The following is a 17,670-nucleotide window of genomic DNA, read 5'->3' on the forward strand; positions in this document are numbered from 1 at the left end:
TTCTAACACTCATCAACTTACAAATCCCTCTTTTATATGTTTAAAAATTTTGTATAACATCACTTATGAATGTTACTGTTATCACCCGAAGACGATTGTGGATACCAACAATCGAAACGTCGTGACGTAACTTGGTTTGGAATCTTTTAATTTTCATTTTTATTTTTATTTTTCATTGTTGTTATTAATATTTTTCAATTTTCAGCTTTCATTAATATTTAAATTTTTTATTTTCTGGTTGTAGCTTGTATGGGATTTCAAATCAATTTATATTAAATTAGACAATGGAAGTCCGAACTGATGAAATGAACCACGAAACATTGTCAACTACCTTCAAACACCAAACCGTTACTTTAACACCTCGACACATTTTTCCATCAACAAATGATCATCGTCAAGAGGAAGACCAAACATTTTGATCCTGACGTTCCAAATAGTGCATCACAAGAACCTCACTTATGTCTAAATATTTTAATTTTATCCAAGCATCATTCGAAGTTTGTAACTAGGGAACCTGTTTACAACTCTTCTTTTCGAACATTTAATAATAATAATAATAATAAATATACTTTATTGTCTGAAGTCATACTAACTCATTGGCAAAGCTTGGCTATAAATAAAACATATGTCATAACTACTAAACACATAAAATAAATAAACAAATAAATAGATATATCTAATGGTACGTCACCTAGTGGGACAGTCTGGAGAATAAAAAAACAAATAGTATATACGGTAATAACATACTAGAAATATAATACATGGTTATGCACAGTAATAAAATTACTGGAAGAATTCCTGCAGCGTGTAGTAGGCTCTCTCAGAAAGAAATGTTTTTACAGTTTTTCTGAACTGACTTTCACTTAAGTTTGCCGTCCTAATATCAACTGGTAAGTGATTAAACATCTTGCCAGCAATATAGAAGATAGAGTTCCTGGTGAGATTTTTGGAGGGTAATGGGAGTTTCAGTATGTGCCTATTGTTGCGGGTAGCATAATGATTAGGAGTTGAGACAAATTTTGATCTATGCTTATTTACCAGGCAGACCGACTCCAGAATCAATAATGCTATGATCGTGAGTATTTTGTTACTTGTGAAAGTTTCCCTGCATGACTCACGGGGTTTGATTTTATATATAAACCTTATGGCCCTTTTTTGTAAAATGAGCAATTCATTGAGAAGTGTTGAGTTACACATTCCCCAAAAAGGTATTCCATAACGAAGGTGAGAATCTATAAGAGCGTAATATGCCATTTTGGCAGTAGCTGGTCCCAGTTCATTAGAAATAACTCTCACTGCATAGCAACCAGAAGAGATCTTGCTTTTAAGTTGTTTCACATGTTCATCAAATTTAAGATTTTTGTCTATGAGCACACCTAGGAATTTAGTACAATCTTCATTTCCTATTACATATTTGCCAAACGCAGGTTCATTAATCGAGCATCTGAAGGATAATAGGTGAGTCTTATCTGTGTTGAGGGATAATTTGTTCGCATCGCACCACTCTTTTACAATGTTCAAGTCTGAAGATATTATATCATGTAATTCCCTGGTCTCCTTGCCTTTCCATAGTATAGTGGTATCATCTGCAAATATAGTGAATTCACCAGATATCTTGAATTTAGTGAGGTCGTTGATATATAATAGGAAAAGAATGGGGCCGAGCACAGATCCTTGGGGGACTCCGGACGTTATTTCCCGCCTATTCGATAGTTCTGTTGTTTTAACAATCTGATAATGTCCTGAGAGATATGAATCGAACCATGTGAGAGACACACCTCGGCATCCATACAGTTGAAGTTTTCTTAGCAGTATCTGGTGATCAACACAGTCAAATGCCTTTGTTAGATCACAAAACACTGCTGCTGTTGTCACTCCAGCATTTATCTCAGAATAGACTTCATAGAGGAGTGAGAAGATTGCATCATTCGTATTTTTTTTATTCTGAAAACCGAACTGATTTTCACTAATTATTTTATGTAAGTTCAAAAATTCTAACAGACGCTTCTTGACTATTTTTTCGATAATTTTGGCAATGGTTGGAATAAGAGAAATAGGCCGAAGATTTGAGGGATTATCCAGATCTCCACCTTTATGCAGGGGGATAACAATAGAGGTTTTCAAAAAGGAGGGAAATTCGCCTCTACGGAGGGAGATATTCATTAGTGAAACTAGTATATTGAGGGCACATAAGGGAAGGTTTTGTATTATATTGATTGAAATTTCATCATAGCCTGCTGTTTTCTTGTTTTTGATATATTTTAAGATTTCTATCAGTTCGTGAATGTTTGTGTCATACAAGATAAGGCTTTCACTAATTGTGTATTGTTCCAAGTTTTTTAAGGGATCATGTGTGGGTGTTATTTTGTTACTTAAGTTTTGTGCAATGGAACAGTAGAAATCATTTATTGTATTGGGATTTAGCCCTATATCCTTGATTTTTTTCTTTGCTTTTCCCCTAATATCATTAATAATTGACCAGGATTCTTTCACCTTACTATCAGAGCCGCTAAGTCTATTATGGTAGTATCCTTCTTTCGCAGTCTTAATCAAAGTTCTATAAATTCTTCGATAGTGATTGAAGTAATTATGAAATGACTGTTCATTTGTGAACTTCCGTATGTAATGTAGTGAGCGGAGGTTTCTCGACGCTACTTTTAGCCCTTTCGTCAGCCAGAGTTTTTTGTTTCTTTGTTTTATCTTTATTTTTTGCTTGGGGAAAGATTTATTGAGGACATCACATAACACAATGTGGAATGCGTGAAATGGTTCTTTATGAGAGAGGATACTTTCCCAGTTGACATTAAGACAATTCTGAAAGAACTTACTATAGTTTGCTCTGCTATAAAGTCTTCCAAATTTACAAACTTTAGTCTTTTTTGTGTGATCAAATGGTATGCTGCAGGTGACTGCCTCATGATCAGACAAACCTGAAGGAGTGACAGAGCAAGATACCATTCGATCTTCAAAATTACTACACACATAATCAATGCGGGTAGAGGTGTACTGAGAAACACGCGTGTCTGATTCAACTTGCATAGTCAAGTTGAATGTAGACAGTAGGTTTTTCATGTCTTCGGTAGCTGGTGAAACTTGATTGCTGAAATTTATATTAAAATCCCCTGCTAATATTATGAAACAATTCACAGGTAAGTCCGATAATATTAGTTCCAGCTTATTCAAAAAGAGCTTTGGGTCTGTAGAGGGGGATCGGTATAAGCATAGGATATATAAATTACTTTTCTTACAATGACATAAGGAGAATTCAAAACTTTTTTCTTCTAACAAATCTTCAAACTTATCAACATGGGTGAAAGAAAAAGTATTGGAAACAGTATTTTTTATTAGGATGGCAGTTCCGCCATGCGCAGAGGTAGTTCTTGAGTACCTGGATGACACAGAGTATTCAGGGATGTGAATAGGTTCCTCTTCCTTACACCAATGTTCTGTCAGTAAAATTAGATCAGGGAAATTGAGGGTTTCCAGAAGGGCAAATAGTTCGTTGGTCTTGTAACGAAGTGATTGTATATTCAATAAAATTAAAGTGATGGACTTATTTTTCATTTTTTGACAATCACTTTTTTGGGGTGTTATTCTATCATCAGCATTTCCTGGTTTGTGCGAAAATAATCATTCTCCGCAGTCAAAAATCTTAAATTTGAACATTTTTTCTGTGACTGAATATTATCTCTTAATATTTTCTGAGCAATTGCAGTAATACTCAATATTTCACCTGAACTGTTGTTGATATCCAAAAAGGATATATCGCCTTCTGCATAGTGATTGAGTTCCTTAGCATATTCATTAAGTTTGCAGTTAAATTTATATATCCGGTCATTGTTTTGGATAATCTTGCCGTAGGGTACAGAGGTGAGTATTATGTTGGTATTAGTGCAATTTTTCAATATATTGTTTATTTCCCTGAAGGATGGATATTTATTGCCCTTAAAATCATTTGAGCCAGCCGATACAATTAAGTAATCATTGAAGGTGAATTTTTTTGTTAAGTTTTTAACATCTTCAATTACGTTAATGAAATAAGCTTCTGGCTTAATGAATGACTGTACAGTGTATACATTCCCAAAGTTGCTTTGAAAAATTTTACCCCATCCACGTCCGATTTCATCACCTAAAATAAGAACTTTGGGTGCTGAGTAATGCTGCATGGTTGAAGCGGTCAACGCCACTCGTTCGCTAGATTCACTCACTCCTACCGAAACTATATCATCATTATGTAACTTGTTGCTTTCTGTTGCAGAGAAAACCGTTGGCGATGAGGTATTTTTGATAGGACTTACCGTTGTAGACATGGTATCTTGATTTTTCATCACTATTAGGTCTTGGAGTTTGACCCGTTCCATTTGAAGTAGTCTATTATTCGTTTCAAGTGTAGAGATTGATGTCAACATATTTTTTTGCAAAGTATTATCTTTCAACTTATCTGTCACCAATGCTTGTATGTATTCTTCATTGCGGGCTAGTTCTAGCAGCAGATCCTCGTATTTAGATCTTGAGTCATGAAGTTTTTTTTGCAAACCATATGTAATGCTTTTTTGTTCTTTAAATTTAGCATCAAACTCTTCTTCAGATTCATCAACTTTATAATCGAAATTTTGTGATCTTCTTTCGTGCAGGTTATTCAGCGAGTCTTCCCCTTCCATAGCAGTACTTCCTACCTTGGAGATTGTGGTAATTTCAGCTGCCGTTTGTGTGCAGGCTATCTGCCTGCTATCTACGTCAGGTATTTGTGTACCCATAGACATGCTGTAGATTGCATTTGTTTGGACAGAATTTCTCGTAACAGGTTTATTTTTGATGGAATAAATATAATCTTCAAGTTGTTTTATTTGTAATTGAGCTTCTGAGATAATAGTTTCCTGCTTGTTAATTACCTCGTTCAGCTCGCTTTCTACTCTCAAGGCTTCCTGCATCATTGTGTTCTTCTCTATAATCTGTTTCTCTATGAACCTGTTTTTTGCTAGGGTTTCATCTGTCAGATCCTCAATAGTTTGCTCTAAAAAACTATTATCTTCTTTAGTTTCTCCCGGTTCACCACAGCAGTTGATTTTGTGCTCTTTTATTAATTTGAATTTATGTTTTTGTTTCAAGACGCAAGATTTGTGAAACACTGTTGAGCATTTTTCACAGATCAGATATGCCGGTATTGGTTTTGAACTACAGCATCCAAAATTCACCATTTCCGATAAAAACGAAACCGTGACTGAATCACCTGGAATTTGACTAATTTGCCTGGAGTATGATCAATCTGATAGGAACAGGCGCCACAAACAACTGGTATCTTGAAAAAACGTATTAAAAAGTAGCCACTTTTTCTGGGTTGAAATATGTTGTCTTTTATCGATAGTATTTTCTATCCCAATGATTTAATATGAAGCAAACTACAGGAGATTCCTCTGATAGAAATGAAAATTGGTGGTATTTTATCACACTGTTTGATTCCTTGTTTCTCGCCACACAATTAGATATAAATTTCAACTGATGAATGCACTTTTATCCGCTTAAATTTGAGAAGAAACTTAGGAGCGTATTTTGCACACACCTACTCGATACTTCATCGTGTATACTATTACAATTCTAATTCTATTATGTCTCTTCTAATTTTCCACAACAGATACAATATTATATCTGATTCTGTTGTACAAATTGTGTCTGTTGTATTTATTCCAAAATAATCAATGTCATACTCAATTTTTGAGTTTTTGACATTTCCCTAGCTTTGTCACGTGATTTTCGCTTAGAGAACTGCACTTGTGTTCATGTACAGGGTGATCAAAATTTGTCTCTTTCAAAAATTTTCGTGAGATATTGAAAATATTTTCCTTTTATTGTTTTCTCTGAGTCTATTTCATAACATGAAATCATGAAGATGTCCGTGAATTAGTTGCAGGGTTCAATGAAATTGGTTCGTTTACTCACAAAAAATAATAATCACCGTATATTGGATGAAGCAGCGCAAATAGAAGATTTATATAACGTTACTGTCGAACCCTCCACATCACCTTGCATTGTATCACGCATTGTCTCACGAAATAGTGAGGAACGCACTGAAGTCGAATAGATTTCAACCGTGGGAAATGAAACATTTTCAACAGCTTTATGACGATGATTTCGACAGAAGCTCAGATTTTTGTGAAACAGTGATGAATTTCATAAATGAAAACAAAATCATTGTACGTTTTTTTCTAATGGGTACAAACAAAATTGTCGCTACTCAAGCGATGAAAATCTGATATTTTTTCAGAAAGGTCATACACAGTTTCCAGAAAAAAAGTATGATTGGGCTGGTATTCCTGGGAATACTGTTGTTGATTGAGACAAATCTACCTAGTGAACTCTGCTTAAATCTGCTTGAAGAAATGATGATAATAACAACTGAGATAACAATAACAATAACAATTGAAAATCAAATTTATGCGGCTAGTGATATGATTTTGCAAGACAACCTTATCCACTGCCATTAGAATGTAGCTCTCCCACACTACTCTCCTTCAGTAAGGCAGTAGCTGAATAATAGATTTCGTGGCAGATGGTTGGAGCAACAAAAAGACCACCATGATCATCTGACTCATCGCATATAGCATGTAGATGGTGGCATCTGAAATCGATTGTCTGCATTTTACATCTGAGAATCAAGCAGTTGTGTCTAGACCGTGTCTACATTGAAAAACAGACCACGAAATGTTTTTTCAAAATAATTTCTTCGTATGATCGACACCTCTTTGTATATTTTGAAATTATTTGCTTTCATTTTTCCTTAGTTTCCCATATTTTCTGTATGAAGATGGAGAAGTAGAAAGCCAAAACCTTTCTTTCCCAAGTTTGAAATATTTTCACATACATACATATCTGCCATAGAGACCGAAACATAGAGGGGGTGAACGTTTTCAAATTGACACCCTGTATAGTGTGTCAATACGAATTGAAATTTTATCGTCAATATACATTTGAAGTGGTATTCGATATAGTTGAATAATAGTACCCAGAAAGTGATAATTATGACTATAAAATTACCACAAATAATCAGACATACAAAATTGAATCTGAAACACATTATCGTCTATACTTACGTGTATATTTAGAGCTGAAAGCCTCAATGCATTCACCAATAATTTGTTTCCTACACCACTTCATCAACATTTAATTATGTACTTCGAATACAATCCTAGGAATTTCCATGGAAATTGGCGAGAATATTTGCAGTGACAACTTGGAGGTCTGTATTGATAAATGTGATTGCGGTAACTGTAGGTATATTGAATCCTTCCAGAGTTCGTAACCAATTATCTCAGTGTTAATTTGTTTTCATTTAGTTAAATAGTTTTTCAAAATTGTTTGTCTTGTCAAATAGGTTATTCGAAATATCATTTTATATCATTTCTTCAAAAAAATCAAATCAATTGAACATTTGAAAGTTTGAGATATCTCATATACTTCCTCTTGGGATACCTTGGGATGTAATTTACTTGAAATGCTAGCGTCTCAAGATACAATTCTGGAAATTCAGGTTCAATTTCTAGGCATTTCAATTGGCGATTATTTCCTATTATTCCCATCAATAAGAAACACGAATCGCTCACACATTTCAATGTTATCTTGTGTTCTGTCGTTCTATGTGGTCTCTGACAGATGTATTTGTTAGTATTTCTCTATTTGCTTGGCAATACTGAATCTGTCACCACTTTTTGGTGATTTACTGTCATTTTGAATGTTGTGCTCTTGCTTATTTTCGAGTGTATTCGTTCTGGGTTTAAAAATATCAATTACATTCATAAAAAGATTCAGTGGAGAGGTATTTACAAATACTGTATAGTGTCGGCGAAAGAAAGCGTTTTGATGATTCGAAATTTGATGAAAATATTTCAAACATTTTCATCATTGTCATTAGGTTCCAAAAAAACACATGTAGAATATCGTGCTTATATCAGAAGAAAGGGCATTTCACAGTCAAAAACGAAAAGCCTATTTCTTATATTTGCTGTTTTGCTGTTCAAAAATATATAGATACTTACTGATTTCAAACTATTAGAATCTCGAAGAGTTTTTTACTATCATCCTTTTCAAACTAGTTACTCAACAAAACTGTCACCACTCTGTATGATAGGTTTTCTGGACTTTGTTATCTTATGGTGTGAAAAAAAACCCAGTATTTGAATCAAAACTTCAGAAGTCAATTGCGGATACGTCGCCCAATCAGTAGAACTCATAATAGGAAAGAAACCTTCATTGAATATTTCGTACAACAGCAAACATACTCTTTCTCGCGAAAGAAATCAAATTACTTTGAATACAGTGTTTTGTGATTGTCTCTACCGCATAATTATAACCCGTTTCCACTAAATATAAATCAAACTAACTTCCACTAATCCGTTTAAGTTTTAATCTAATGTGCATCCCTTTCCCTGAGTGTTATACGCCCCTTCGGATGCGTTTGGTGAAATTTGGCACTTGACCAAGAGAGAGTTGATTTAAATTATTTAAGTGTTAGTTATTCTGGGCAGAACATCGATTTTATTTCTCGTTCTGGTAGCACAGATTTGAAATGACTCTTTAATCCGAAATGGAAATCCGGACTAAAGGCCATGCCATTAATAATTATACACTGGAAGGGCCAAAATTGATTAGGGAGCGAGCACTTTTCCTGTTTTTAATTGAATCTGGCTTATGACCCATTCAAATGGATTTTCCCTCTTTCTCTCTACATCTGTCATATACGCCTATCGACAAAAAATGTGCGTTTTAATTTCATCAACAATCCATGTTGGTACTGTTATTTAGTCCACAGGTTGAAATTTGTGTTCAATAAACAAAGATCATACTAATATGAACGATAGATCCTTAGATTCAGAATAACGTGTGAAACATGTTCTATAATGATTGTAACATTTGAAAATTTTTATGAAGAAAAGAAGACATTCTTTTTTTTGTTGATTACTCAAAAACTGAACAATTGCAATGTAAGCATATACAGGCACATGCAAATTGGGTACTTCAAAAGTACCAGATTCATTAAACAGTTTCAGCAATGTTCATATGCCTATAAATTTCATGATAGTTTTCCAGATAACACAAAAATTTTGATTTATGAGGTGATTGCTATTATAACTGCCAATAATCACTAGTATTTCATCACTATAATTTCTGCTCTTCGTGGAGTTACTAAAACAAACTTCCAATGTTTCTTTTCTTCATCGGCCATGTTAACGTATGATTCCTTTCTTTTTTAATAACTGAGAGAGTAGATGCCCTCGGGACCCACACCCAAAACATCTATCATGAAATTTGGTGCCTGAGTTGCTGCAATTGATTTCATGGTTACTTTTTCCGGAAATGTGTGTTGAAAGTATTCATATTTTGCCTATTTTCAGAATAATTTCTGAAGATTTTCATGGATTGTATAAATTTTGAACATATTTGTGGTACCTCTTCTTGACATAAAAGTATTTCCAGGGCCAAAAGTATTCCCATAAACATTCTCTTTCCAAAAACCTTCCAACGCAGAAAGAGTTTATCTCTCACAAAATTCTCAGTACGTTTTTGTGGGCTGAAACTTGTGAGGATATCAATGTATATCACCAGAAGGAAATACCCATCTGCCATGATCGATATTAATTTTGTGACATAATATTTACATCAATCTGGCCACCGGCAGAGAAACAGTCGGAAATAATTATATGAAATTCAATGGAGAAATCATTTACTGATGTATATTCAGCAGAACACATATTTCTCAACATCTTCTGGAGTTGACTCCTGTACTTTGATTCAACCTCCGTCTCAACAAGTTCAAAGGCACTGATGAAAATACATTTCTGGATGATATAACGACCTTTGGCATCGCCATTTTTTCATGTAGACACAAAAAATCCATCCAGGTCAGGGACAGATAGTTGAAATTGGGATTTCATGGTCGGAATGATTCTCCGCTTCCCTGAGTAACAAAGAATAATAAGCAATAAACCATCAATAAATTCTGTATTTGAACATTATACCAAATAAACAAGGTCTACATTTTATCGATGAGTTATTACATGAAACATAATACTTATAAAGTCAGATGACATGACGAATTGATTTGAGGTATTACATATTGACAATCGACAAATACAAAAATAAATAATGAAACTGCTTGACAGTGACCTGTTGTTTATGGATATTTGAAGTTTCACAGCGAATAGAGATGAGGTTGTGGTTGATATTTTGTGTCATAATCCTGCAATATTGTAATTTGGTGAAACTAGGACTACAGCTGATATTGAAGATGGTGGAATATAAAGATCATGAGATGTAGTTATTTATGGAGACATACAGAAGAAATATATTCAAAAAACACTTCATCGTGAAATTTTCACTAAACAGATTCACAAAAACGCAACACGTGTTTTCCTATACAATAGCTACTTCGAGCGGGTCTATACTCAATGAGTGTTCCTCCACTGATGATGTAAACACGCCCGAAATCCGTGAGATATATTCAATTATTCTAAGTCTCTGTAAAAAACTGCAAACTCATGGGCTTATTGCGATTTTGCCACAAATTTCAGACAACAACATAGTACCTATCCTTTTACGTTTGTTGCGTTTAGATCTTGAAGTTCTGGGTTTCTTGCATTGACTTCAAAAATCGAAACTGAAATATGAAGAAAAGAATATGATGAATAATATTAACTATAAATGATGATTCATAAAAATATATTTAGCGTTACAACAATAGTCAAAATGTGATCGATCTGTAGAAAATCTGGAAAAAACATTTTTGAAGAATTTCACTAATATAGATGAAAAAAAATTTCATTGAAGGATAAGGTTTTATCCACTTGAAGTTGAGTTGATTCGTATTGACATCTTCATATCAATTAGATGCAGTAGACCAGGGTCGATCATTTTTGAAACCAGTTTAATCTTCCTCTTGAAGATGATCACTTGGTGATCGAAACATGTGTCGAGCTGTTGAAAATAACGATTTGGTGTTGGGGAAAAACTCCAGTAATATTAAAAATATAACAACAGGATGAAGCAATACTTCTGAAATTACTTCCCTTTCTGTAAATTTGGGCATAATGCCACGTTGATGTTGCTTCCAGCCCCAATATGTTACTGTCAGTTCGTTATCCAACCAAGTTTGAAGCTGATAGTATGCCCTGTAACAATTTTGTTCTGCTGCTCCTTCTGTGGGTGGGAGGTTTGCCAAAATAAAAGATGGTTTGATATTTGACAATTAATATTTTTGAAATCTCATGATTCTGTTATTTTTTCATTTTCTCATTTATGACTAGGTTTGATTATTTGTAATACATTTTTTTTATATATTCCTTACTCACATCTTTCTTGTAAAAAATATTGGCCAAATTTGACTTTTAGCGTCTAATAATGAATTCACGATACTTCTCTTCTTTCAGCAAATCCAGATGTATCGCAACCAGAAAATGCAGAAATGCAACAATATTTTTGAAGGATTCATGTTTGAAACTATCAGACGTGAAAAGTAGATCCTTCGTATTTCCAGAACCTGGTTTGAGAAAATAAATGTCATGATTATTTGAATTTAATTGATTTAAAAGGACTAAAAGATCAATATCTTGACCCGAAACGATGACAGTTTTATTATTATTATCTCTGAAAATTTCTATTGAGGTCTTATTTATGTCAGCATCAGATTTATGTCAGCATCAGCATCTTCTTCCACTTATTTTCAGGAAAACCCTTGTGACTGTAATCTTTTCATCAATTTTTTTTTTATCCTTGTTGTTCTCGTTTGATAAAAATGTTTTTTGCAAAAATGGTATTTTTGTATGGTTTTTGTAATCAAACTCTGAAATATTGCCTGAGGTTTTTCTACGATAACGTTCTTCTCTTTCAGTTGAAGTAGCTGCTGGTGACAGTTACTGATTTTTTAATTTCGGGGTACCCATCAAAGACAATATAGATGCTTGCTGCGTAACATCGTCTATGAAAAAGTTGAGAAAATCACCTCCGTGGTATTAGTTTATTCGATATAAATTAGCAACAGCTTTAAGAAAACTCTCATGTGGCACACCCGATGAAGCTATTGTATAGCGAAACGTTCAGTTAAAATCTCACAATGAAGTGTTTCTTGAATACGATATAGACTTTCATCAAGTATCGGCCGATTCCATCACAAATATACGAAAAAAGTGATATTCTCAGAAAGTGATGACTGTTTCACATATTTATAAAAATTCTCCTCTGGGGAGAAACTAGTGATTCGAAGTGATCGAGTTCAATAAAACTGTTACTGAATTATCAGTTGGAGCACTTTACCATTTTGATAATGCAAGTCATACAATAGTTCTGAAGTAGTTTTTCTGGAAGTTCAAAAAATTTTTCAATAGGAGATTTCACGTAAAACTCTCCATTTGGAATGAAGCAACATACTGTTCATTCCACGAGGTTGACGACTACAAGTCCTACCAATTTAAAATATGTTCCCAATTATCTTGAAGTCACTACAACTATACATGAGGTGCTAACAGACTAGTGCATTATTTCAGTTAATCCATTGAATATTTCCACAACCAATGCAATAATAACTATCAAACACAGCAACTCATATGGATTGAAATGAATATTGAGGTAATCAATTGCAATTGTTTGTTAGATTGCACGGACTTGTAAAGGTTTTCGAAATCAACAAGAAAACTGATGGTAATTGGCAAAATATGAAATAATAATAAATGAATGTGTTCATCTATTACGAAGCGAATGAAAACACGGGCGTGTTTTTAGTGATAAGCTATTGTATGGCAAAACACGTATTGCGTTTTTGTAAAATCGTTTACTGAAAATAGTCTTGCTGATACCTTAAATAAAGTACCTTGCTTCAATTATGGTATTCATTTGGAATCGATGTATATATACAAATACTCTTTGATATTTCGATGAATATTTATTCAGAAGTAAGAAAATGACTTTGAAATCATTAATATTGAATTATCTAATTTATCGATAATGATAAATGAATTGAGAAATGAGGATACTCGTGAATCATTTTGACTGTCTTTTGTCTAACTCAGTGTTCACAAAAGTATAATTTTTTACGCGAAAAAATTATATATATTCATATTGAAGTAGCTGTTTCGAGAGTGATTTCTTTTCAGTTTGTGTCTGAAATTTACTTCTTCCTGTGACCTACAGATCTTCACGTATATAGAGCTACCTTTTGGAAATTGATTGTTCCCTTCCTTTCTTCGGAAGATTTCCACATTTTCTGTATGAAGATGAAGAAATAGAAAGCCGAAACTTTTTTCCGGAAACTCATCCTCTCCTGAAATTATATTATCTTTCAATTTGAACCATATTCCTTCAGCCGAGATTCAAAGGAATGAATGTTATCACTTACTGTTATCGACAATATGAGTTGATTAACTTATTCGTGACATGAAGTAATGATGTTATGAAAGAGTTGAGTATTTTTCCTTTTAATGTTATCCAGATTGGTACTGGCGAGCAAATAAGACAAGTGTCTCACGGTGAAACATCCGGATGTCTAACAGTGTTCCATGTAAGTGAAATATTGTCTCTTTCATTCAAACGATTGCTCTATATTGTGTAGCGATTCTGAAAATCATGTATAAGATTCAATTCCATAATGAATGTTCAGAATACAAACTGAATGCAGAAATGTATTTTTGTATAACTCAATGTTCATATTTGTTTCTGGAGTATTTTTTTTCATCTAATTCAATGTTCATATTGGAGTAGTTGTTTCAAAGGGCATTTTCTTCCTGTTCTTGTCTGGAAGTTACTTTCTTGCATGATCTACACATCTTTATAAAGAGTTCTATTTTTGAATTTGATCGCTTCCTTAGTTTCTTTGAAAGTTTCCCACATTATTTTTGTATAAAAGTGAAGAAGCAGAAAGCCACAACCTCTCTTCCCCAAAAATCTATCTCTCCTTTTGACTGGGATTCAATGAAATAAGCGAATGAATGGCATTACTGACTGTCATAATTTTTTCTTATGACGTTATATATCCAGATTTGGTACTTTAATTTGTAGCAATCCTGCGAATGATATCTGATTCAATTTCACAACGAATTTTTACAATACAAACTGAATGAAGAAAGGTGTTTTTTGTTTAATTCAATATTCATATAAAAGTATTTGTTTCCAAAGTATTTTTCTTTCGTATATTTCAATGTTTAAGATGTTTCAAAAGGGCTTTTCTTTCAGTTTGAATCTAAAAGTTACTTCTTTGCATAATCTACACATCTTTATCATTTTTCGAAAGATTTCTATATTTGTTCGTATAAAGATGGAGAAGTAGATAGCTAAAACCTTTCTTTCCCAAAAATGTATATAATAAATATGAAAGTATCAATACAATACCCAACTCTCACCGCTACAGAAATATCAAAGACTTGGAATAATAATAACATTTAAAATTTATTCTACAGTCGATAACGACTGAGAAATTATTCTTTTAGTGATCAACAAATTTCATTTCCTACAAATATCATTTTTCTTCATTGGCATCGAAATGTCAGACAATGAAAGAAAAACATTCATCGCGAAACCTGGATGAAAATAATTATTTGTCAGAAGGTAAACTAGTACCATCTGGCAAATGGTACGCTCATATGCTACACTATTGCTACACCATATGAAATCAAAAATTTGAATACCATAATATGAGTTCAAATCAGAAATCAACAAACAAATCCAGTCCATTCAAGCAATGTTTCTCAAAATTGAATCTGTCGCACTGAAACATACAAAATATATCCAGTCTAATTAGTGATTTGAAATATGTAGATTTGTAGATAAACTTTCTATTGATATATTTGGTTGTTATGCCCACCAATGACCAGTGACCATCATGTTTTACAAATTATCAGTGGTATCACTGGTATCACTTAACATTATGTACTATATTCTTTCCTCCAAACTTCAGTTTCGATTCTGGAAGTCAATGCAAAAGAACTAGGAGATCTGATACGTAACAAACGTGAAAGGAAAGCTACTATGTTGTTGTCCGAAATTTTGGGGGAAAACGCAATAAGCTCACGGATTTCATGTAACATAATTAAGTTTGTAACACTGGTAATAAAATTCAAACATCTATTTTAGATCACAGTATTTTCTCTAATATATGTTCTATATAAGCATAGAAAGTTTTTCAGAGAAGATTGCGAAATCTTTTTTTTCAATTATCTAAGAGGATGTTAGAGTTTCAATTCTCATACCTGGTATAGCACGATCTCTGGGTCTCAATTCCGCATTCTTCATGCGTTGCCCAGAAATGCCACTTTTATCAAGTGGAAAGAGTATACGAAGTCTCATTATTTATTTCCAGAAAACCATAAACCCCTACAGCGAAAATAGCTTCCGTCTGTAATTTTCAATTCTCCTAAATCAGCATCCACAGCTGTAAAAATCTCGAGCATCATCTCAGTACACTCCGCAAATTCAAATTATTTATTTATGTGCGGAAAGTAGGAAAAGTCAGCTTTACGAGGCCCTCAGGTAGTTGGATAATAACAACTTACCGACCTACATACCAAACTTTACACTCTCGAGGTATTCAGTAGACACGGTGGTAATTTCGAGATTTGTATGTTTTATTAAGAATTGATAGTATCTATGGTGATTCATTTTACATATTTTACATTCAGAATATTGTCAATTTCATTTATAGGAACGTATTGAGAGAAACAATAGAAATTTCACAGTGGCAAAAAATCGAAAAAAAAAAAGGAAATTACCAATATTTTGGTTTGGTCCAATAACGTTATTTGAACACTTTGGCCTGTTTCATGCTGAAAATGAAATCTATACTGATTCAATTCCAATAAGCTTGTTTCGCTGCAATGAATTTTTTTTTGTCCAAATGAGAACTGTTTTTCGAAATAATTGTCATTCACACCAATATTTATTTCCCACTTGTAATAAATTCTGTTGAACGATTAGTAAAATTCATTGAACGAATGAATAACTTCTTTTTCGTGCAATTATTTTGTTGAAAGAATCACTATCCACACATCTGATGGTTAACGAATTTTTTTCGCCTAGCAAAACGTTTTGGAAACCGCGATGAAGAAAGATCTTGATGGAATTAAAATATAACCTTGTCATGAAAACATTTATAAAATGTGAAAGAAGAGAAAATATTTATTCACACCGACTTGATTCTACTCTTTTGAATATCATAGATTGCCTGGGTCTGACCCCTCTGGACCTGTACGTTAAGGAGGTTGCGTTAATGGCCATGGTACCTACGATTGCGCACGGCTGGTATAAACCTCGGAGTAGGAATGGGTCAATTGAGGCTGGGCCTATGGTGAGAACCGCTAACTGCGCAACCTCTGGTGCAGGCAACCAATGATGAAATTGAACCCAGGTTTGTGTTTAATAAACTCTACAAAATACAAATTAAAGAGTACACCGAGTCAGATGCTACAAATGCAATACGCATATATACAGACGGCTCAAAAACCAAAGAAGGCTCAGGATGTGGAGTATACTCCAGATCACCTGAGGATTGAATGGGAAATATGAAAAAATACCAGCGTGGTCCAAACAGAACTGGCTGGTATCTCAATAGTTACAAAAGAAATAACCAGGAAAGGAATTTATGGCAAAAACATAACAATCTTTACTGTCAGCAGACAATCCTTATTAACCTTGAATAGACAACGTGCATAACCTCAGGGCTAGTACTAGAGTGTCACCAAGATTCAGCCAAAGCCTCGGTAGATAATGACATTATCCTGAGGTGGGATAAAGGGCACGACAAGAGTAAAGGTAATCGCATTGCCGACTCTTTAGCCAAGAAAGCAGCTGTTGACTTTGACAATTGCGGAACTAGCCAAATATGACACCCATGCTCAATCCTTAAAAAGATGGGATGGAATCAAAGGATGCAAAGGATGCAATCTTGCCAGGATCGCCTTGGGCGACCCTGGGAAGCTGGCGCTGAAGAAATATCTGTTGATGACCAGGAAAAATCTACGCCTAATAGTAGGATTTCTAACTGGCCACTGTCAACTAGGGAAACACCTTCATGATATGGAGCTAGTGAACACACCTCTATGCAGGATGTGTGAAGAGGAAGATGAGACTATCAGGCATGTCTTATGCGAGTGCCCTGAGTTATCGTCAGTAAGAGAGTGTGTGTTCGGCGAGTATTGGCATATACCTGCCGATATGAAGGAGATGTCTCCTAGATACCTGACCACTTTCCTGAAAAGGACAGGATGGACGATGACCTAGAAGGACACCTCCTCAGGAGGATGTACAATGGGTTACTCTCCCTACTCTACAGATACAGATTCAAAGATTGCCTCTTCTGATATATCCAACAGTATCACTCATCTAATAATATATGCGTTTTCACTTATTCAATTTCTTACACTCAAAAGCTTCCTTAGAATATTTTTGGCCGACTATCATCACGCTGATGAAAATCATTCATTTCACTTCTTATATATCAGCAAATATTCTCATCAGATATATTTTCACAGTTAAGTAAAAGAACAATTTGAAAAGCTATCAGGAAATTTTTCTTGTTAGAAAGAAGACTTTTAGGGTGGATAGTAAACACTCACTTTCAAGAGTTATTTAATTTCGAAAGATTTTCATTATTGTCTCCTACCGAATTCTTACCACTATTCATATAATATTTTTGCCTTA

Source organism: Leptinotarsa decemlineata, unplaced genomic scaffold (genome assembly GCF_025532065.1).
Source record: "Leptinotarsa decemlineata unplaced genomic scaffold, Ldec_3_MD MMD2_P_RNA_scaffold_9, whole genome shotgun sequence".
Taxonomy (NCBI): domain Eukaryota; kingdom Metazoa; phylum Arthropoda; class Insecta; order Coleoptera; family Chrysomelidae; genus Leptinotarsa; species Leptinotarsa decemlineata.